This window comes from Cupressus sempervirens, chromosome 8, assembly GCF_028749045.1.
Source record: "Cupressus sempervirens isolate cs-2001-9-10 chromosome 8, ASM2874904v1, whole genome shotgun sequence".
NCBI classification, from domain to species: Eukaryota; Viridiplantae; Streptophyta; class Pinopsida; order Cupressales; family Cupressaceae; genus Cupressus; species Cupressus sempervirens.
Window position 1 is genome coordinate 383,326,395 of NC_143125.1, and position 17,107 is coordinate 383,343,501.

Consider the following 17,107-nt stretch of genomic DNA (forward strand, 5'->3'; position numbering starts at 1 on the left):
CGGTGAGAACTTGAAGCCGCCATGGTTTTATCTCCTTCTCTTTCCTTGAATCACCATTTTTTGGGTCCTTACTTGCAGCTGTCATGGTTGTAAGGTAATGTTGTTATCTCTATGGCTTCTTTTGCTGTAAGTTAAATGATCTTTTCTTGGCACTTAGAAAGCCATAACTCCTTTTGCCATTGCTTGGTATTCTGAAGGATGTCGTTTTTGTTGTTCATAGCCGCCATTGTTGAAATAAACATTTCATTTGGAGTCACCATTATTGTATTTTCACATGGTTTTTTCTAGAAATTTCTGAAAGTTACAAGCACATTCACACTCTCATATTGCCATGACGGGGACTCCATGTTTCACGTAGGAGGAGTCTTCTTCCTGCGGTTTTATATATATATATTGCTGCTCCAAACCCCATCTTCTGGGTATTCCATTTCCTTCATTTTCTGTAGCATTATTGGACATTATAATTGCTGCTGTTCATTTGGAGGCTTTGAACTTGAGCTGTAATTCTAGGCACATTTAGGCTTAAGCCACCATATTTGGATTTGTTGTTGTTGTTTGATGGAATATTACTGTTGTCTCTGCCATTTATGCATATGACTTGGATATTTTTCAGGTGACTATATGATTAAAGTTTCCAAATTGCACTTGTTGTTTCCCCTTTGTTTGCACACTTTGGCATCTAACCTGTATTCTTATCTGTATTCTTACCCTACTGTTTGGAACTATGGGGTTTGCATTTGCTTGCTTGCTATAGGTTACTCTTGCCGTCATGACTAGAATACTGAGGTTCCCATCTCATTCATTTGCTGTTGGCATTGTGGTTACGGGACGTTACATAGTATTCTTCATTTGGAGGCTGCTGGAACTTTATTTGCAGTTGGGACATCTCCTCCTCCTACCATTTTTGGAGGGAATTTATAGCTTCCTGCTGCTCTCTTGTATTTATATTGCTGCCATTGGAGGCTGGCTGAGGCATTAAAATACATGAATTAGATTATTACTCTTTGCTCCAGAATCTGCTGCTGTTGTTCTCATTCTGAACCCTTTTGTTTGCATTTCAAACATCCTTCCTTGCAGAATTTTCACCATTGTTTAAAACTTAGCTTTCAGCTCAATGATTCCTCTTTTGTTGATAGTGTGATCATGCTCTTTAAACAACAATAGCTCACTGTCTTTATATTTCAGCATAGACATATTGCTGCTTTCAATCAATATGCATTTATAAACCTGAAACTCTGTTGAAATTCTTTGTACTTGAGCATAATGACTGATGTCCTTTATTTTTCCTTTCTATGCAAGTGTAATGATATGATAATAAAGTAGACAATAATGCATGAGATGAGGTTACCTCTATTGCTTAGATTTTTTCCTTAAAATCTAACCAATTCTGCATGCTTGTAGGACACAGCTGATGAATCAACTCAATGTAGTGGCAAGATATCTGGGCTAAAAGAAGAAGATAACCAGTCATTTCATTAGGCAATGGCTGGTCCCTTTGACTTTCTACATCTTTGTTTTCTTTTCCTTTCATGCCTTGGCATTTGCATAGATAAGAAGCATTATTATCAGTAGGCTACTCTCACAGTCAGTTGTGCGAGAGGTGTATGTACCTCCAGCATATTCATTGATCATTTCATTCTTTTGTAAATATCAGTTGTATATTCAAGAATGAATAATACAAGGACATTTCTTATTATTTTAATACAAATGAAAAGTATTTTTCTGCAACTTTGAATACGAATTTGACTTTTTCAGAACTGAATTTTAACATGAGTTAAAATTAAGTAACAATAATAACTGTAGATTACTGTAAGTTGCTTCAGTTTTGATATAAACTTTGATTTGTATGCATATGAATATGATATTGATCTCTTTCAAGATTAAACTAATGCTCCCAAATGAGGTCCTTCAGATTTATGGGTTTGTTCTTTCATATATATTAAACTGTCTTATTTTTATTAATTTATCTCTTTATGATGATGTGTCTAAAGGTGGAACTTTGCCTTCTCTTTTTGTGAACCCTTCCTTGTTGGATATTTCTCTTAGAATGTTATGAAATGATATCATTTCGTCCTTTTTTGTTTTATCCCATTCTATGGATGAAGTAACTACTGTAGATCATTTGAATGCTATTTGTTGCATATTCTGCTATTTCAGCACTGACTATAGTCATTTGGGCTATGATGAACAGTGTTGATGGATTGTTCTCCTTGTATGGTTCATGCATTGAGTTAAGTCTAATTATCTGATTACTGTTTGCTGGAATGAAACTCTCTTATCTCTTCCTTATTGCCACTGAAGATATCCTCTTAAATAGTATGAAGGGATTAATCTTTTATTATTCCTGATGTATACATCTTTGCTGATGATGATCGATGCCCTGAAGAGGTTAATCTTTTATTTCTTCTGATGTATACATCTTCACTGTTACGACCAGATGCTTATTCCTTTCACGTGTTTCTATTTCCCTTTATCATCCACTCCAGAATATGTAATAAAATTGTTCTAATATCACAGTTCTACCTCTATGCTTGGAATCGATGTCTTATATTGCTTTTTGGTCTTCGCATCGTGTTATCTAACTCATCTACACTCGATTTAATAATATACTTGGACAACTCCGAGATGTATAGTTTCTCACGGCAACGATGGGAAGGTTTAAACTGGATAATGATGTATGAGCTGCGTACTCACATCCTTTCCCTTGCTTGTACAGACTTAAGATGTATAAAGAGTACTCTCTCTGTTGTTTGTCAATATTGTTGTGCAGGTTTTTTGTTGAAGCACTTGTATCATACGTTTTATGCCTATTTCCTGAGTTAGATGCTTTATGCGGAGTTTTGTACGTTGACTGCAGTAGTATTTGCAAGATATATTTGCTATGATTCGATCACTTGTGATTAATAACCTTAAGATATAGCTGCTTGTATATGTGTTCGATGCTGTGTGGGCATGGTGTTTGCCTCCTTCGTCAGGAAAGGTAATTCCTTCTTTCTCCCCCCCTCTTCTCCTTTCTGCCCCCCTCTTCTCCTCAATGTTGTTGCTCCTTAAGTATTCAAGCTTTCCCGCTATGAATAGAGGTGTCCATTGGATTAAAGACTATAATTATAACTGATTATTATTCACTCATAATTAATGTTAATTTATTGATAAACATTTTAATTTGTATCTATCATATATTATATAATTGAATGTATTATTATTCATTTATTTATTATATCATTTAATTCATTTCTTTACTAATGAATTATATTCTATGATTTTATTTTCCTTATTATGTTTGATAATATATAATAATATATCATATTATAATTTCCTTATAAAAAAAATTTGTTCTATTATTAATTTATTTATTATAAAATCTAATAAATATGGGGCCATGACATTAGTTCCAGTTATTAATATATGTGATGATGATCAGGCATAGATACAACCAACATGTTGTTGGCCTTAATATCGTGGACTAAGTATTCAAGAGAAGAGTGCAATTCATGTAACATAGTTATTCACAAGGTAAATGCTTATCTGTAAATATGAAATATAGTAGCATGCCACATATTTATAATTTTTTATGGAGATAATGTCTTAGGTCAATGTGTAGATTAAAGTATATATTTATTTTTGGAAGGGTTCTAGCTCAATGGAAGAGTTCTTGCTTTATTATAAGCAAGAGGTTGGTGGTTCGATTCCACTGTGCCCTCACATGAGTTGATCATTCATATTGCAGCTATGTTTTTCTTAGATCCATTATTTGATATAATTCTTAGAGAGACAAAAGTGACAGTCTCTAATGTGAATATTGTCTTTAGAGAGACGATATTACCATTATATTATTTAAGACACTCGCTCAAAGACAATATTCAAGACAATATACAACTTTTATTTTGTCTCGAGTTATGACAATCTATTAAAAACATGTCTTAAATATTGTCTTTAAACCACCCTCTATGTAGGAGTGACCCAAACTTTGAAGCACACTACCTATGACCCATTATACTCAAAACTTGCACATCCACTCTTGCAAAGCACCCACGAATACTTCTCCATGCGAAGACAATTAAACAAAGAGCAACAAAGCAGTATTAAAAGACGTGGTCATGACAAAAAGACTTTTACCACATAAACCAATATACTTATTCCTAACAGGAGGAGCTAGAACTGGCAAGACCTTTATAGAAAAACTATTCTATGAGGCTTTGATCCGCCTATATGAGAAACAACTAGAGAGCAACCCGCTCAAACCAAAAGGCATTATTGTTGCTCCAACAGGAAAAGTTGCATACAACATAGGAGAGCTAACTGCGTATTTGTTATTTCAACTACTGCATAGCTCATCAAAAATGACGTTAAATTCAGACATGTTGAACAACTTGAGCAAAAGACTTGACCAACTACAACTTCTACTAATCGACGAGGCATCACTAGTCCGCTCAACAACCTTATACAACATAGACAAAGACTACGCCAAATAAAACATACACCAACCCAACTTTTCGGTAACATAGACATCATATTTTGTGGTGACTTCTACTAGGCTCAACCAGTATGTGATGCTTGGATTTTTTAACACCCAACAATTAATGGCGACAAAATTTCATACACATTTTGGACGAACAATATAAAATACTACAACTTGAAAACTGTAGTCAGACAAAGAAACCAACACTTTGTATTCATTGTCAACCATATAAGAACTTGCAAGCAAATTGATGAAGACGTCTAGCACATAAATAAAACATGTTGGAAGCCTATACCTAGCGATCCAAGACTCACATTTGTTCCGATGCAACTTAGTTGTCGATGACCATAACAAAAGAATGTTAAACTTCCTCCCAACAACACTCTACAAACTTGACGCAGTTGACCAGAAAGACAGAGCTTTTGACAACAATCGTTATCAAGTAGAAAGAACAAGCTTTCCCTCCACCATACTTGTCAAGCCAGGGATCCATGTTGACCTTATAGCAAGGAACCTTGACACACAAGATGTTTTGGTCAATGGTGATGATGGCACGTTCCAACTACACATGAATGAAATTGAAGACGTCGTTTGGATCTAGTTCAATGGCCCTCAAGTTGGAAAACTATGAAGACAGAAAATGCAAAATATGTACAGAGAAACAATACCACCTACATGGACACCAATCACACAAATTACGAGAAGGGTACGAACAATAACAAACATAGCCACATGATAACAATTTGCAAGAACTATTCATAGAGCACAATGCCTGACAATGGAAGCAGTTGCTTTCGACCCCATTGAAGTCTATCAACATGGCCTTGCTTACACTGCTCTATCTCGCGTAAGAGACATTGAAAAATTGTACTTGATTAACAAACTACAACACAATAATTTCAGGTTGTCAAAAAAAGTTGAAGATGAAATGCAACACCTTGAAACATCAACACAATGGCCACTAAATTATAGCCTTTATCGTACATCACCAGCCACCATCACAGTATGTACCCTAAATACCAGAAGCCTTCAACTGCATCCGCAGGAAATAGACCACGACTACAACTTGCATACTGCAATATTATTTGTTTGCAAGAAACAATAATTGTTCACACTGACCAACTGCCACTACTCAATTAAAAATTCAACTTCTATCCTGTATATGCTATTCATGGACTACTAACATGCTGCACCAAAACTACCACAGTACAAAAAATAGAAACATTTGCAACAAGACAGCTTGAATCTACAACAATTGACATTTGTTACATGGAAACATCCTTGCATATTGCAAATGTATATTTGACACCAACTACATCAACAAATGATCTATTTACTTTCATAAAAAGCATCACTATACATTACCAAAATATTTAAAACTAGGAATTGCGGGAGACTTCAACATCGACACACTAAAGACAACAAGAAAACAATCCCAATTCTTTGACTTTATGCAACAACACAAACAAGAAGCAACCTCGACCGTCTCTGGATACATAACATAGACATGCAAATCACAAGAGCCACTATTTTCGACACATCTTGGACTGACCACTTTGTGGCTGCAGTCCAATTTCAGCTTTAGCATGGAACTCCATAAATCATTGTATCGCCCACCACAATCATCTCATAGATTACTTGTAATCATGTAACCACCATCGCATGTTCACTGCAGCTTCAACACTGTGGACAATGGAAACAAAATAGAAGAAAGGGTCTCCACCAATTCCCAAAGACTAGGCAAAAAACGCAAGTAGTCATACTACTTTGATTCTCTCTGCCTCCAATTCATTGGCATAAATTAATGACAACTAATATATTTCAAGCACTTTTACTACTGACAAAAGTTGATAGCCAGTTCCCCAACATCCATATTTGACATCTGCACTACACAGCTAGCAATAGTGTTTGAAGGTGACATTCCCGCTACATATGGACTAGCTTGCAAGAACTACACACAAAATGAACAAAGATCATCAATTGCATGCACATGTAGATTTAATAGATAAAGCTGGTCTAATGACTATAACAGCAAACATTACAAATGCCTTGATCGACAAATATTTGCACTAGCTCACTCTTGGAACAAGCATCCACATTGAAAAATTTGGATTCAAGAAGAAAAAATCGCAATATGAAAGAGGAGATGCTGATTACTGCATCCAGTTCAAGGCAGAGACAGAAATTGAAAAAATAGCTACTGTCTATAAACAACAAAAACTATCACCTGATACTAAAATTTTGTAGCTGATTCAGTCTCAGAATACTTACCCAATTGGCAGTCTTGGTGTCCTCATAACATCACATCTACGAAATGCCATAGAGTTCCACCTACAGATTAGAGATGGACAGTGGCCATCTGACACAGCTATTGTAAGTAACAAATATTGGGCGTTAACATTTATCTCAACGCTTTTATGCAACTTTCATCCTCCAATCCCTAACATCAGTACCCTTTGCTGTTGTAGTTCATTGTGCCAAAAACACACACATATAGCTACAAAAGCTTCGAAAATATATGCAAATCAACTGTATCACCAGGAACATTGTTGCTACTCCTAAAAAATGTCACCCAGACTGGCCCATGAGGTTCAGCAATTCTCATATCAGGCCAAGCCACCTACATAGACCGTCTGAATGACAAGTGCACAACAAATCACTACAAGAACTCAAGTAAGTCAAAAAACAACAAACAGTTGCAATTCAATATTCAGTAACATTCAAAAGATCACTAAAATCAATTACTTTTTATGACACATTTGTTGCTTCTAGGTAATAGGAACATTAAGAGCAAAATATGTCCATAGCTCGCCATACCTGCCACTTTGCACAGTCTGCCAACAAATAGTCTCCTGCACCAACTATTGAACAGATACAACATTTCACTTCGAACCTTATCTCCAATGCATCATCGAGACAGAAGACAACATCCTTGAATGCAGTCTACATGGCAAGCTCTTGCAAGACTACTTAGAATTGACAAAAATCCACTTTGACAACTATACAAAAAGCATGTCTATAGCAGTCTACATGATGCGCAACTTCGAGATACAAGGCACGTTCACACTCGCAATGGACCATACAATTACTTCGATCACAAGAAAAACAATAGGCGTAAGCACTTATACACAATTCTTTACTATTTCCATTACCAACAATCAAATTTATTGAAAACAAATGGAATGAAAATATTAACTTCTATTCACTATTTACAGGGAACATAGGCAGCACATAGCCTTCAAAAGAGTATTGCGACAACTCAGATAGTAACACCCAAGGTAAAGTAACCATCCATTTTTAACATTTCCCACTATTCAAACATGCACAGTAATAGATAGCATTAATAACAGTACAATACTTTATGGCCCTAACTAACACAGTCTACTTTGTAGGAATGGTATGCATATCAAAACCAACGAGTGCCACAATTTTGCAGACCACTTTCTCCCATTCGAAGACAGACATGGATTTCAATTTTTCTAAACCAAGCTCTCAAATATATGAACTTTGCAAAAATTGCCCGCCACTTTGAAATCAGACATGTGTATCAGTTTTTGGGTTCTTCTGAACAAACACAGTAAATACTAGAGTCATGTATATGTTTCGTACATGTCTATAGATACAAATTTTCTATGTACCTGTTTGCTACATGTTTGCACTAGACAACATAACAAATTGCTAATAAACTTATACACTTCTAAAAAGTATAAACTGCTACTTTTTAAAAATAACTTCTCCAAAAGTCAACTTTTGCTAAACTAGCCACTGCCTATTGTTCAGGTTCATAAACATTTCTGTCTTCGTTTCTTATGGTAGTAAGTCTTGTGTTCTTCCAAAGTAAGCATTGTATATAATTCCAAAACTTGGTAACTTGCATAAACAATCAACAAATAGATGAAGTTTACAGAAAAAATTACTTACACAATTTTATAACTGTTCATCAATATTTAATAGTTTAACTTATACCCAACTATCTTAAATTTTCCTGTTGAAATGAAATTGTTCTTCATTGTTTTCACTATAAACAGTTCTCCACCAGCAAGACTCTCAAATCTGGAAAACAAAATCCTCCATCTCCATGCCAAAGGCAAGGACTACAGCTCCAACACAGCTCTTGTTTATAAAAGATTTATAGTATAATATATTTAGTAAAGATATTATATTGTTACTATTATTAATACTATCAATATATTAAATTTAATAATTATTATATATTTAATTATTATGAATTTAATACTAACAATATATACTCTTCCATCAATTATTATAAATTTTATTATTGTTATTATTTAAATCTTATTTGAGAGTTGGGGACATGACAGAGTCGGCTAAGAAGGGATGCGGCCTAGCTACAAAAATCAACAATTACAACTATAATTTTTAGAACCAAATTTGGTGGATCCTTTTAGATAGACTTGATATTCGCTTTTCTATAAATAAGTTAAGTCAATTTATGGTTGAGCCAAGGTAAGTTCATTAGACTACTGCAAAACATTTGCTGTGATATTGGAGGGTCACTATTCTTATGAATTGACCTGCTATGGAACAGACTTAATGTTGCATCTTTGTGGATTCAAACAGAGCAAGTGAGGTTGATGCTAGCTAAGCACTTCAAGATTTTGTTTCAGCTTGAGATCAAGTATGATATCTCAATTCAACAAGAAATAGGCAAAAGTACCATTTAGTTCAACTGAGGTAAATATATGGAATCTTCTTTTTCTAGTTATGATGCAATCCATCTTGATAGGTAGGTAGCAGAAAATACTGATTAATTATTGAAGCCAACTACACCACATTGTGCCAATCAAAATTAAATAAAGCTCTCTAAATACTACTAATTATCCAATATTTCATAATTGCTACAAGCATGTAGATATGTGTTCTTTGGATATGGAGTTCAAAAGATTGCAGCTGTTATTCAGCATCCACCCGTAAATGGTTGTAAACGTTTTGAGAAGCCCTTGTTAAAAGTAAAGTTTGTGATATCTTGAGCTAAGTTAGATTTGGTGAACACATTCCTTGCATAGCGGGGTTATTAGTTATACTTTTTTATGATCTGTCATTGTTCTACCAGCTAGCCCAGTGGCAATTAATATTAAATTTGGACACAAAATTATGGAGGAGGGCTAGCAGACTAATGAGCATATGTGGGCCTGTCCAGGAAGCCCCATTTGATCGAGTAAGACCAGATCCACTAACCGATGGAACATGAATACTGATTGGGAGACTTCATAAAGCACATGAATCGTTGAATATGCCAACAGTGATTTTCCATCTCCATTACCACCACTCCCAACTAATTGGAGAACCTATCCTATAGATGGGCACTTATATTTAGAGTTAACATTCCTAAATCTAATCACCAGTGTCATGTCAAATCTGACATTTTTTCTGTTTGTTTTATCCTCTTTATCTCCAATTTTTGTTCTAAGTGCATGACAATTTTATGTCATATTTCTAGGAAAAACAGAAAGTGTTAGAAATCCATCTCTAAAGCACTTTAGTTTTGTTTTTGTACACCCAAGTAAACAGTGGGCCCTCACCTTTGTAGTACGGAAATATTCAAAATAAGATGAATATTTACACAGGAAGTAATATAATTTTGATTTCATTGTACTTATTGGTTTTGTAATTTCAGCAAGCAGATTCATTCTTATTCATTTATGCCAATTGAAGTACTCAAAAGATGACAGTTTTGATTAACGTTTCAGTTTGCTGATAAGGTTCTTCTCCATCTAGAATTTGCATGCAATGGGCTGGATTTCAACATATGCAACTGCCCACCAATTATTGAGACAATTGTATCTAAACCATAAAACAAAAACCTGCTTCTTTCAAAAGTGGTTTTGTTATTTTTAAGTATAAAACAACCCAAAAGAAACATAGAGCATAGCACATCCTGTATTTTTTGTGCATTTAATTCTTTTTGCTGAAACTCTGTTGTTCTCGACTACAGGCCCTTAGAAATAAACCAATTGTTGAGTTATCAGTGATCTAGAGGGTCCACACATTTTTATACCTCAGATGGAGATCCAAAAAAGCATACACTAATTGGCATCATAACATCTACATGGGTCAGAAATACATTGCATGATTGGATACTATCTTTATATAGAAAATGTGTAAGACAAAGGCTCAAACGAATTAGGATTGGATGTGTGTATCAGATCAGATTTAAAATAATGCAATGTAATACACCCACTCACTAAACCACAAAAGTAGATGAAAATGGATCTATAACTAGATGTGTATTTTTATTTGTGTTATTCGCATGAGAGAAATTATAATTTTTTTGCCATCACCTACAATCACATTAAGAAATGGTTGTATGAATTAAAAACACTACAGCAATGTTGCACAGTGGTCTACCTACTTGAAGTCTTAACTCTAGTGATATTTTAATATTTAATTGCATAAGTACTCGATCTACTATTTAATCTTTCAATCGGTTAGCATGGTAAAATCACATAATATCATATACCGCAGTAAAGATAGATAAGGGATACTAGCAACAGAAAAATGAGAAATGTATCATTAAGAAGAGTGAACAATACCTTTCTAGGATCTTGTCTGCCATTAGTTGACCCAGGTTTTTGGTGGAATTTTGATGAACCATGAGATGTTGGGCTGGAAATCCCCACCTTTTCATTACCCCTGTTCCAAATAAGGTTGGCATTAATCTCCTAATCAACCGTCTCTTTTGGCCATGGAGAATTGTAATTGCACTAGTATTATCAATCAATCATTTATCTTTTAAGTATGAAACAAAGGATCAATGAAAACAAGGTACTCATTTGATTTAGAAATGAATTTAAAGCTTTTCTAATTTTAAAAAAGAGAAACAGTTACTAGGACCTTGGACAAGGAAGAAAACTCATAAAGATATTTGTAAACTACTTGAATAAGGCTTCAATATTGACAATATGAATCTTCATTACACAACAATTTTACATTTTCTTAAAAGGTGAAAGCAAATGCAATTCAACCACAAAGAAACCCATTGTCACTTTTCCAACAACTCTTGAAGAATCTAGATCCAGCAAATTCCTTACTTTCAAAAAGATCAAGCTATTACATAGTTATCCATCACTTGGACTTAAGGGCAGATGGAGCTTCAAGATCTCACTCAGTTCAGAAGACTAAACATCTATGTCAAAAAAATGTGAATTACTCGTCCAAAATAGTTCGAAGAATGACTGCAAGGGAAATGACTTTTATACAACAGACAATTAGATTCCCTAATCTACTACAAAAAAATGCATTTGAAGCCACAGTAATCTCTAAACTAGAACAAGTCGAACATGGCATGATTGTGTTGCAATTGAGGTTCCAGCTACCACCAGGATCAGCAATAAATATATTTACTTCCAAAAGGTAACGTTTTTAAAAGCTCTAAAGTTTTTCAAAGCTCTAGTTTACGTATATTCTCAAGGAATTAAAAAAAGGGTACTTACCTTAAATTTAGAAGAAATGGATGATGTCAGTCACACCTTTGAGGAGGATGGTTTAACTTTTACAGTCATAATGGTGGAGATAGTAGAAACAGACTCCATAAGGTAAGAATGATGAAATATGTTTGAGAAGGAAGGAAAGGATAGAGAGCAACATATGGATTAGCAGGCAAGCTATGGTCTAACTTTATATATTTGACATATGTGACTCAAAAAATAGTTAGTTTTTTGTATTTCATGGCTTCTTGAGTATCACATTGTTGCATCAACTAGCTTATATATATTAAATATATATAAAATAAGCCGAGAGATATCCTTCTCAAGCGTTGCTGTACTGAGATAATTTATGACAAGAGGTGCCTCAAGAAGCCTATCTTTGCCCAAAATATGCAATGAAATGTGTTGCAGAGCTGAATAATACTCTCCAGTCATCTTTTTCAAAGACACTGGTTATGAATAAACTTAATCTACTATTCCATCCACTCTCCTCCATTCTCATTAAATATTAATAATAATTCTTAAAGCATGGGGGGTTATTGTTTGCAACAGGTGACTCTTTAATCTTTGCTGTTATATTTTGATTGTATGCATTATTATGAGTTATATTTACAATGAACAGATGTAAAAATAATTATTAAATATGACACTTAAATGAATGTCAATTTTTTTTTAAAGTAGTAAAAGTTTACATTGATGAATGCTTCCACTGTAGAAAGCCTCTCGGCTTAATTAATAACATACAAACATAAAATCATGGGTGTAGCCACAACAACATTTAAAATAAAAGAGCGGTTAGCATCCCTTTATGGCAACATTTAAAATAAAAGAGCAGTGTACTTAAAGCAGTGCTAACACGACAAACTAGTATCTCCTTGAGGAATTAGATAACAAACATGCATTCAATAGTCTTAAGCAGAAAATTCAGTCGTAAAATCTTATGAGATACTACAATTCAATGTTTGTGTAGTGCCTCCTACCTGAAATAACATTATAAAGAAAGTAAGACCTTAACAACAACTAGATGGGTAATTTTTTCAGACTGCATTGCTAATGGAATTTATTTTTCAACTATAAAATTGTTTATCTTGCTAGTCAATTTCTGATGTTCATGTTAAAAAGATGTATTGAAGGTGCTTGCACATAGCAAAACAAGCCAACAAGTTGTGTTCTAATCATCACTTATAGATGTACAATTATGGAGTGTGCATAGATGATAGATCTTTTTAAAAAGTCATTTTGATGTGCTTTGCCTACAAACAACATGAACCATTTAGTTAAAGGTAAATATAGACCTGGAAACCTTTTCCTTTTCTGATTCTAGTCACATCAACATGCTAGCTAGGAACAAAATGTTGATTAGTAATGGGATTACCAAAAGGAAGAAGGGTATCCTCCGTTACACGAAACTCCTTCAACTCTCTCTTCAATGGCACTCCTTGTGACCTAAAAAAAGCCTAACGCGGGCTTCATTAGTTGCTTTCCTTTCTTCTGCCCTGCCCCTATCTGGTGTACCCTACCAATAGGAAAACCATGCTATAAACCCAATCTAATTCTTTAAACATATAAGGAGCTCGTTCTATACTCCCAATAGTTGAAGCAATTGTAAATTTATTAAATCAAATTGGTTTCAAATTCTTTGATAGAAATCCAGTTCACATATTCTCGTTATACAAAATGTATAGTACCAATTCTGAAAGCCCTCATATATATAAACAACTAAGAGGAAAAATCCATGACCAAATCATGAAATAAAGACTCTAACTAGCACATATATATAAAAATAAAAATTTCAATGAGGCGCGGTTTACTTGCAGTTTCTTGACAGCCATTATGGTTATGATTTTTTAGTAGGTATGAAATTGCAAAGGAGTCCTATATTTTGAGGTGAAACATTATGGGGAAAAAAATACATATCAAAACATTCTAATTAATTCATTGCTCAAGGTATGCATTGAATGCATGGTGTATGTATTGGATGTGGTATCGAAAAGGGTGTTAGAGAAAACATGCTGTGAACCGACTATTTTGAATTTGAACAATTGTTCGGAGCAAAAATTGCAAGCATAAGCACTATTCAAAGAACGATACAAGTTGGAGCGAAGATGAAGGAAGCTCAGAAGGTTTTACTTTTAAGTCCTTGTTGGTCTATGGAAAGTATAATATCTATAGCATATGAATTGATGATATCATACCTGGAGCGCATTGTAGCATTCCTTATTGTGTGTCTTGACTTGAGTGACGATGTTATCATCAAGCCAAAGGATGGTAATGGGAATTGTAGTCCACCATTTATCCCAAAGACTAGTCATTCTGTGTTTAACAGCTATGGTACCTATTCTTCATGACACCACCCCCATGGCCCTTGTGCCTCAGCTAGAAATATTTCTCTTCCTTCCTCTTCATCCTGCCCATGAGTGCTTAATGTTGAATACTGTTAGAAGTTGTAATCTTTCCTTGGTATATTTATAAACCAAGGTTAGAACTCCTTTCTTTACTGTTGTAATATATTAGGATATAAGCCAAGGTATCCTAATATATTTCTTTTTTTGTAATTTTTCCACTACATCTTATTTTGTCATCTAGTGGAATATGTGAGGACAAATATTTATTGTAATTTCTAATTTTAGATTATTCCTCCTTAAGAGGAATCTCACACTTGGCCTCACACACTTATGAATGGTGGCATTCATAGACATGGGAGTTACATTCTAACTCCTCTCTCTCATCTCTATTTAAGAGATGACCCTCTTCTCTCATTCAACAATGAGGTTTCTTCCTCTTCTCAATTATTGTATGAGCATTGCTCTCTCTCTCTCTCTCTCTCTCTCTCTCTCTCTCTCTTCTTAGGCTTTTCATGCCTCATTCATAATGTCACAAGGGGTTTTCTTTGCTTTCCCCTTTCCAAATATCTTGTCTCATGGTGTTGGAACTTGAAGCTTTCTCTCTCCTATTTTATGGTAATATCTTTTCATGCATTTACTCACTTAGATTCTTTTCTGGTATTGCTTATTTACAGATTTCTTTTTTCATTTTTAACATGGTATCAGAGCAGTTTAATCTTTGTTTTGAGTGTTTGCATGAAGGTACGATTTGAAGGAGACTCTTGAGAGAGATTTCACTAATTTCTTCTTTAATCTTCTTAAGATGGAAGAAATTGAATTTTTTTTGGATTTGGCTGGTTTACCGCCAAACCCGATTAACTTTTGTGTGCTCTAATTTGTGCAGGTTACTTCTTATTTTATATTAGTTTTTCATCTAACCCCCTTTTGAAGGCTTGCCGCCAAAGGGTTTTCCTTATTAGCAACTCTGTGCTCTTTTGATATCTGTCTTGCCTATCCTCCTTTCAGCTTAAGCGTTTTATTAGCATTCTGGTTTCCTGCATAGGCTTGGCTCACATTCTTAAGTTTTTGGCTCCTTGTCAGGGACCGTTTCAGTTTTGGCCTCTTCAGTCCTACTGTACTCTGTTGCAACCCCTTGACTAAGGTCCATTTGGGACATTGGCAACCATGTCCTGTGTATAGACCATCCATACTTAAAATCCCCCACAATAGGTGTCCCCAAGGCTTCAGCACAATGAACTCGAATCTGATGTTTTCTCCCAGTAAATGGGAAGAGCTCAAGCCATGTGCAGCCATAAACTGAAGGTCCTATCACTCGATAATCTGTTATAGCATCTTGTCCTGAGTCTGCTCCAGAGCCGTCAGCAATTAGTATCCTTTCAGACTTTCCATCATCCAACATCACCTTTTTCAGGGGAGCAACTATTTGACCTTGCTTTTGCTTTGTGCATTTTAGGGGTTTGGGGGATTTGTGTGGCAAGCCTTGGCTTGAATTGTATGCTGTGAAATTTGTTGTATTCTATTTGTGTCGTATTCTGCGGAGTTGAGTTGTGTTGCTTAAGCCGAAGTAACCTGAGTTGGCTATTTTCCAACGCCAATTTGTGTAAATTGATTGCCTTTGCCGTCCAATTTTCTCCTCTTAAGATGGCTATGCGCTGAGGTGCATCTCTTGCGGCGCTGTTTTCATTTTTGATTTAAAGGTTTCGATGTCGATGACTCTTGAGGCTCTCTCCATAGAGCACCCACCCTAAAATGGAAACTTGTATTTTGAAAAACATTGTGAACCTAGTCCTGCATGAAAACAAATCCGGTTCCACTTGGGTGTCTTTTGTTAAAGCTCGTTTCTATCTCTGCTTCACAATCTTTGGCCTTATCACAATGGCGGAAATGATTATAAATACATGCAGCGAAACAATGGGTCCAACATAACTGCCCATCATGAACTTCTTAATCTGCATTCTCTTTTTGCTCTTCAACTCGTCAGCAATCTTTTCCACTTCGACGAGAGATGATTTGCTATCATGTCTGAGTTCGAACGGGGTAAGGAACGTCACATCTCAGTCCAATTCTCCCCAGTTCGATTCCCTTTACAGATATTCATTGTAGAACCTGTGGTTCACAGAGCCCTCTGTTCGCAGGCCGCAGATGATAATAATTCCGCGCAACATAATAATTACTACATTCTTCATATTCTAAACATGATTAGAACTATGCTTTTTCATCTTTTCATGTCTGCACGTTTTAAGTTTCTAATTTTGTCTCTTGCATGTTTAGAATATTCTCTGTGCAATTATTATTCTCTGTCTTTTTTTAAAAAACAGATCATTGCTCATCTTTTCTTGTCTTTTCATGCAAGATTTTTTTTCTTTTTTAAGCTCTTGACAGAAGCATCATTTACTTTTATTATTGCCTCTTGTCAACCTATTTTTGGCATGAAATCATTTATTGTCAGACGAGTGCAATATTCTATTTTAAATCTCTCTTACTCATTACAAGTTTTTATTCAAACTTTTTTTAGAAAAGTTTTTTAACTTTTTTTAGTATATTCTTATCTGCCAAATCTAACCTCTATCATTAATTACTAAATTTTTTTAGTTATATCTTTCTTAATGTTTTAATTCAAAAAAAAATCTTTTTGAATCACTTCCAATCTTGAAGGCATAGTATGAGAAAAATGGGGAGATCTTTTCTTGCCCCATGACTTTATGTTCTTATTACTTTGAGGTTATATTTTTGAACCAAGGTAAATATTGTGACTTTTTATAAATTCTAACTTTCCAAAATATTAAGTATGGAAAGGTGATTATTTTCTTTAACCAATCTATTTTCGTATATTTATTTGAGTATATATGGGGGCC

General features: G+C 34.7%; 1 pseudogene; it reads right to left on the reverse strand.

Moving 5' to 3' along the window:
• Positions 1–6,956: 6,956 nt before the first annotated feature.
• The window catches only part of LOC149542905 (large ribosomal subunit protein uL3m-like), a 53,577-nt pseudogene continuing 43,426 nt past the window's right edge, over positions 6,957–17,107 (reverse strand).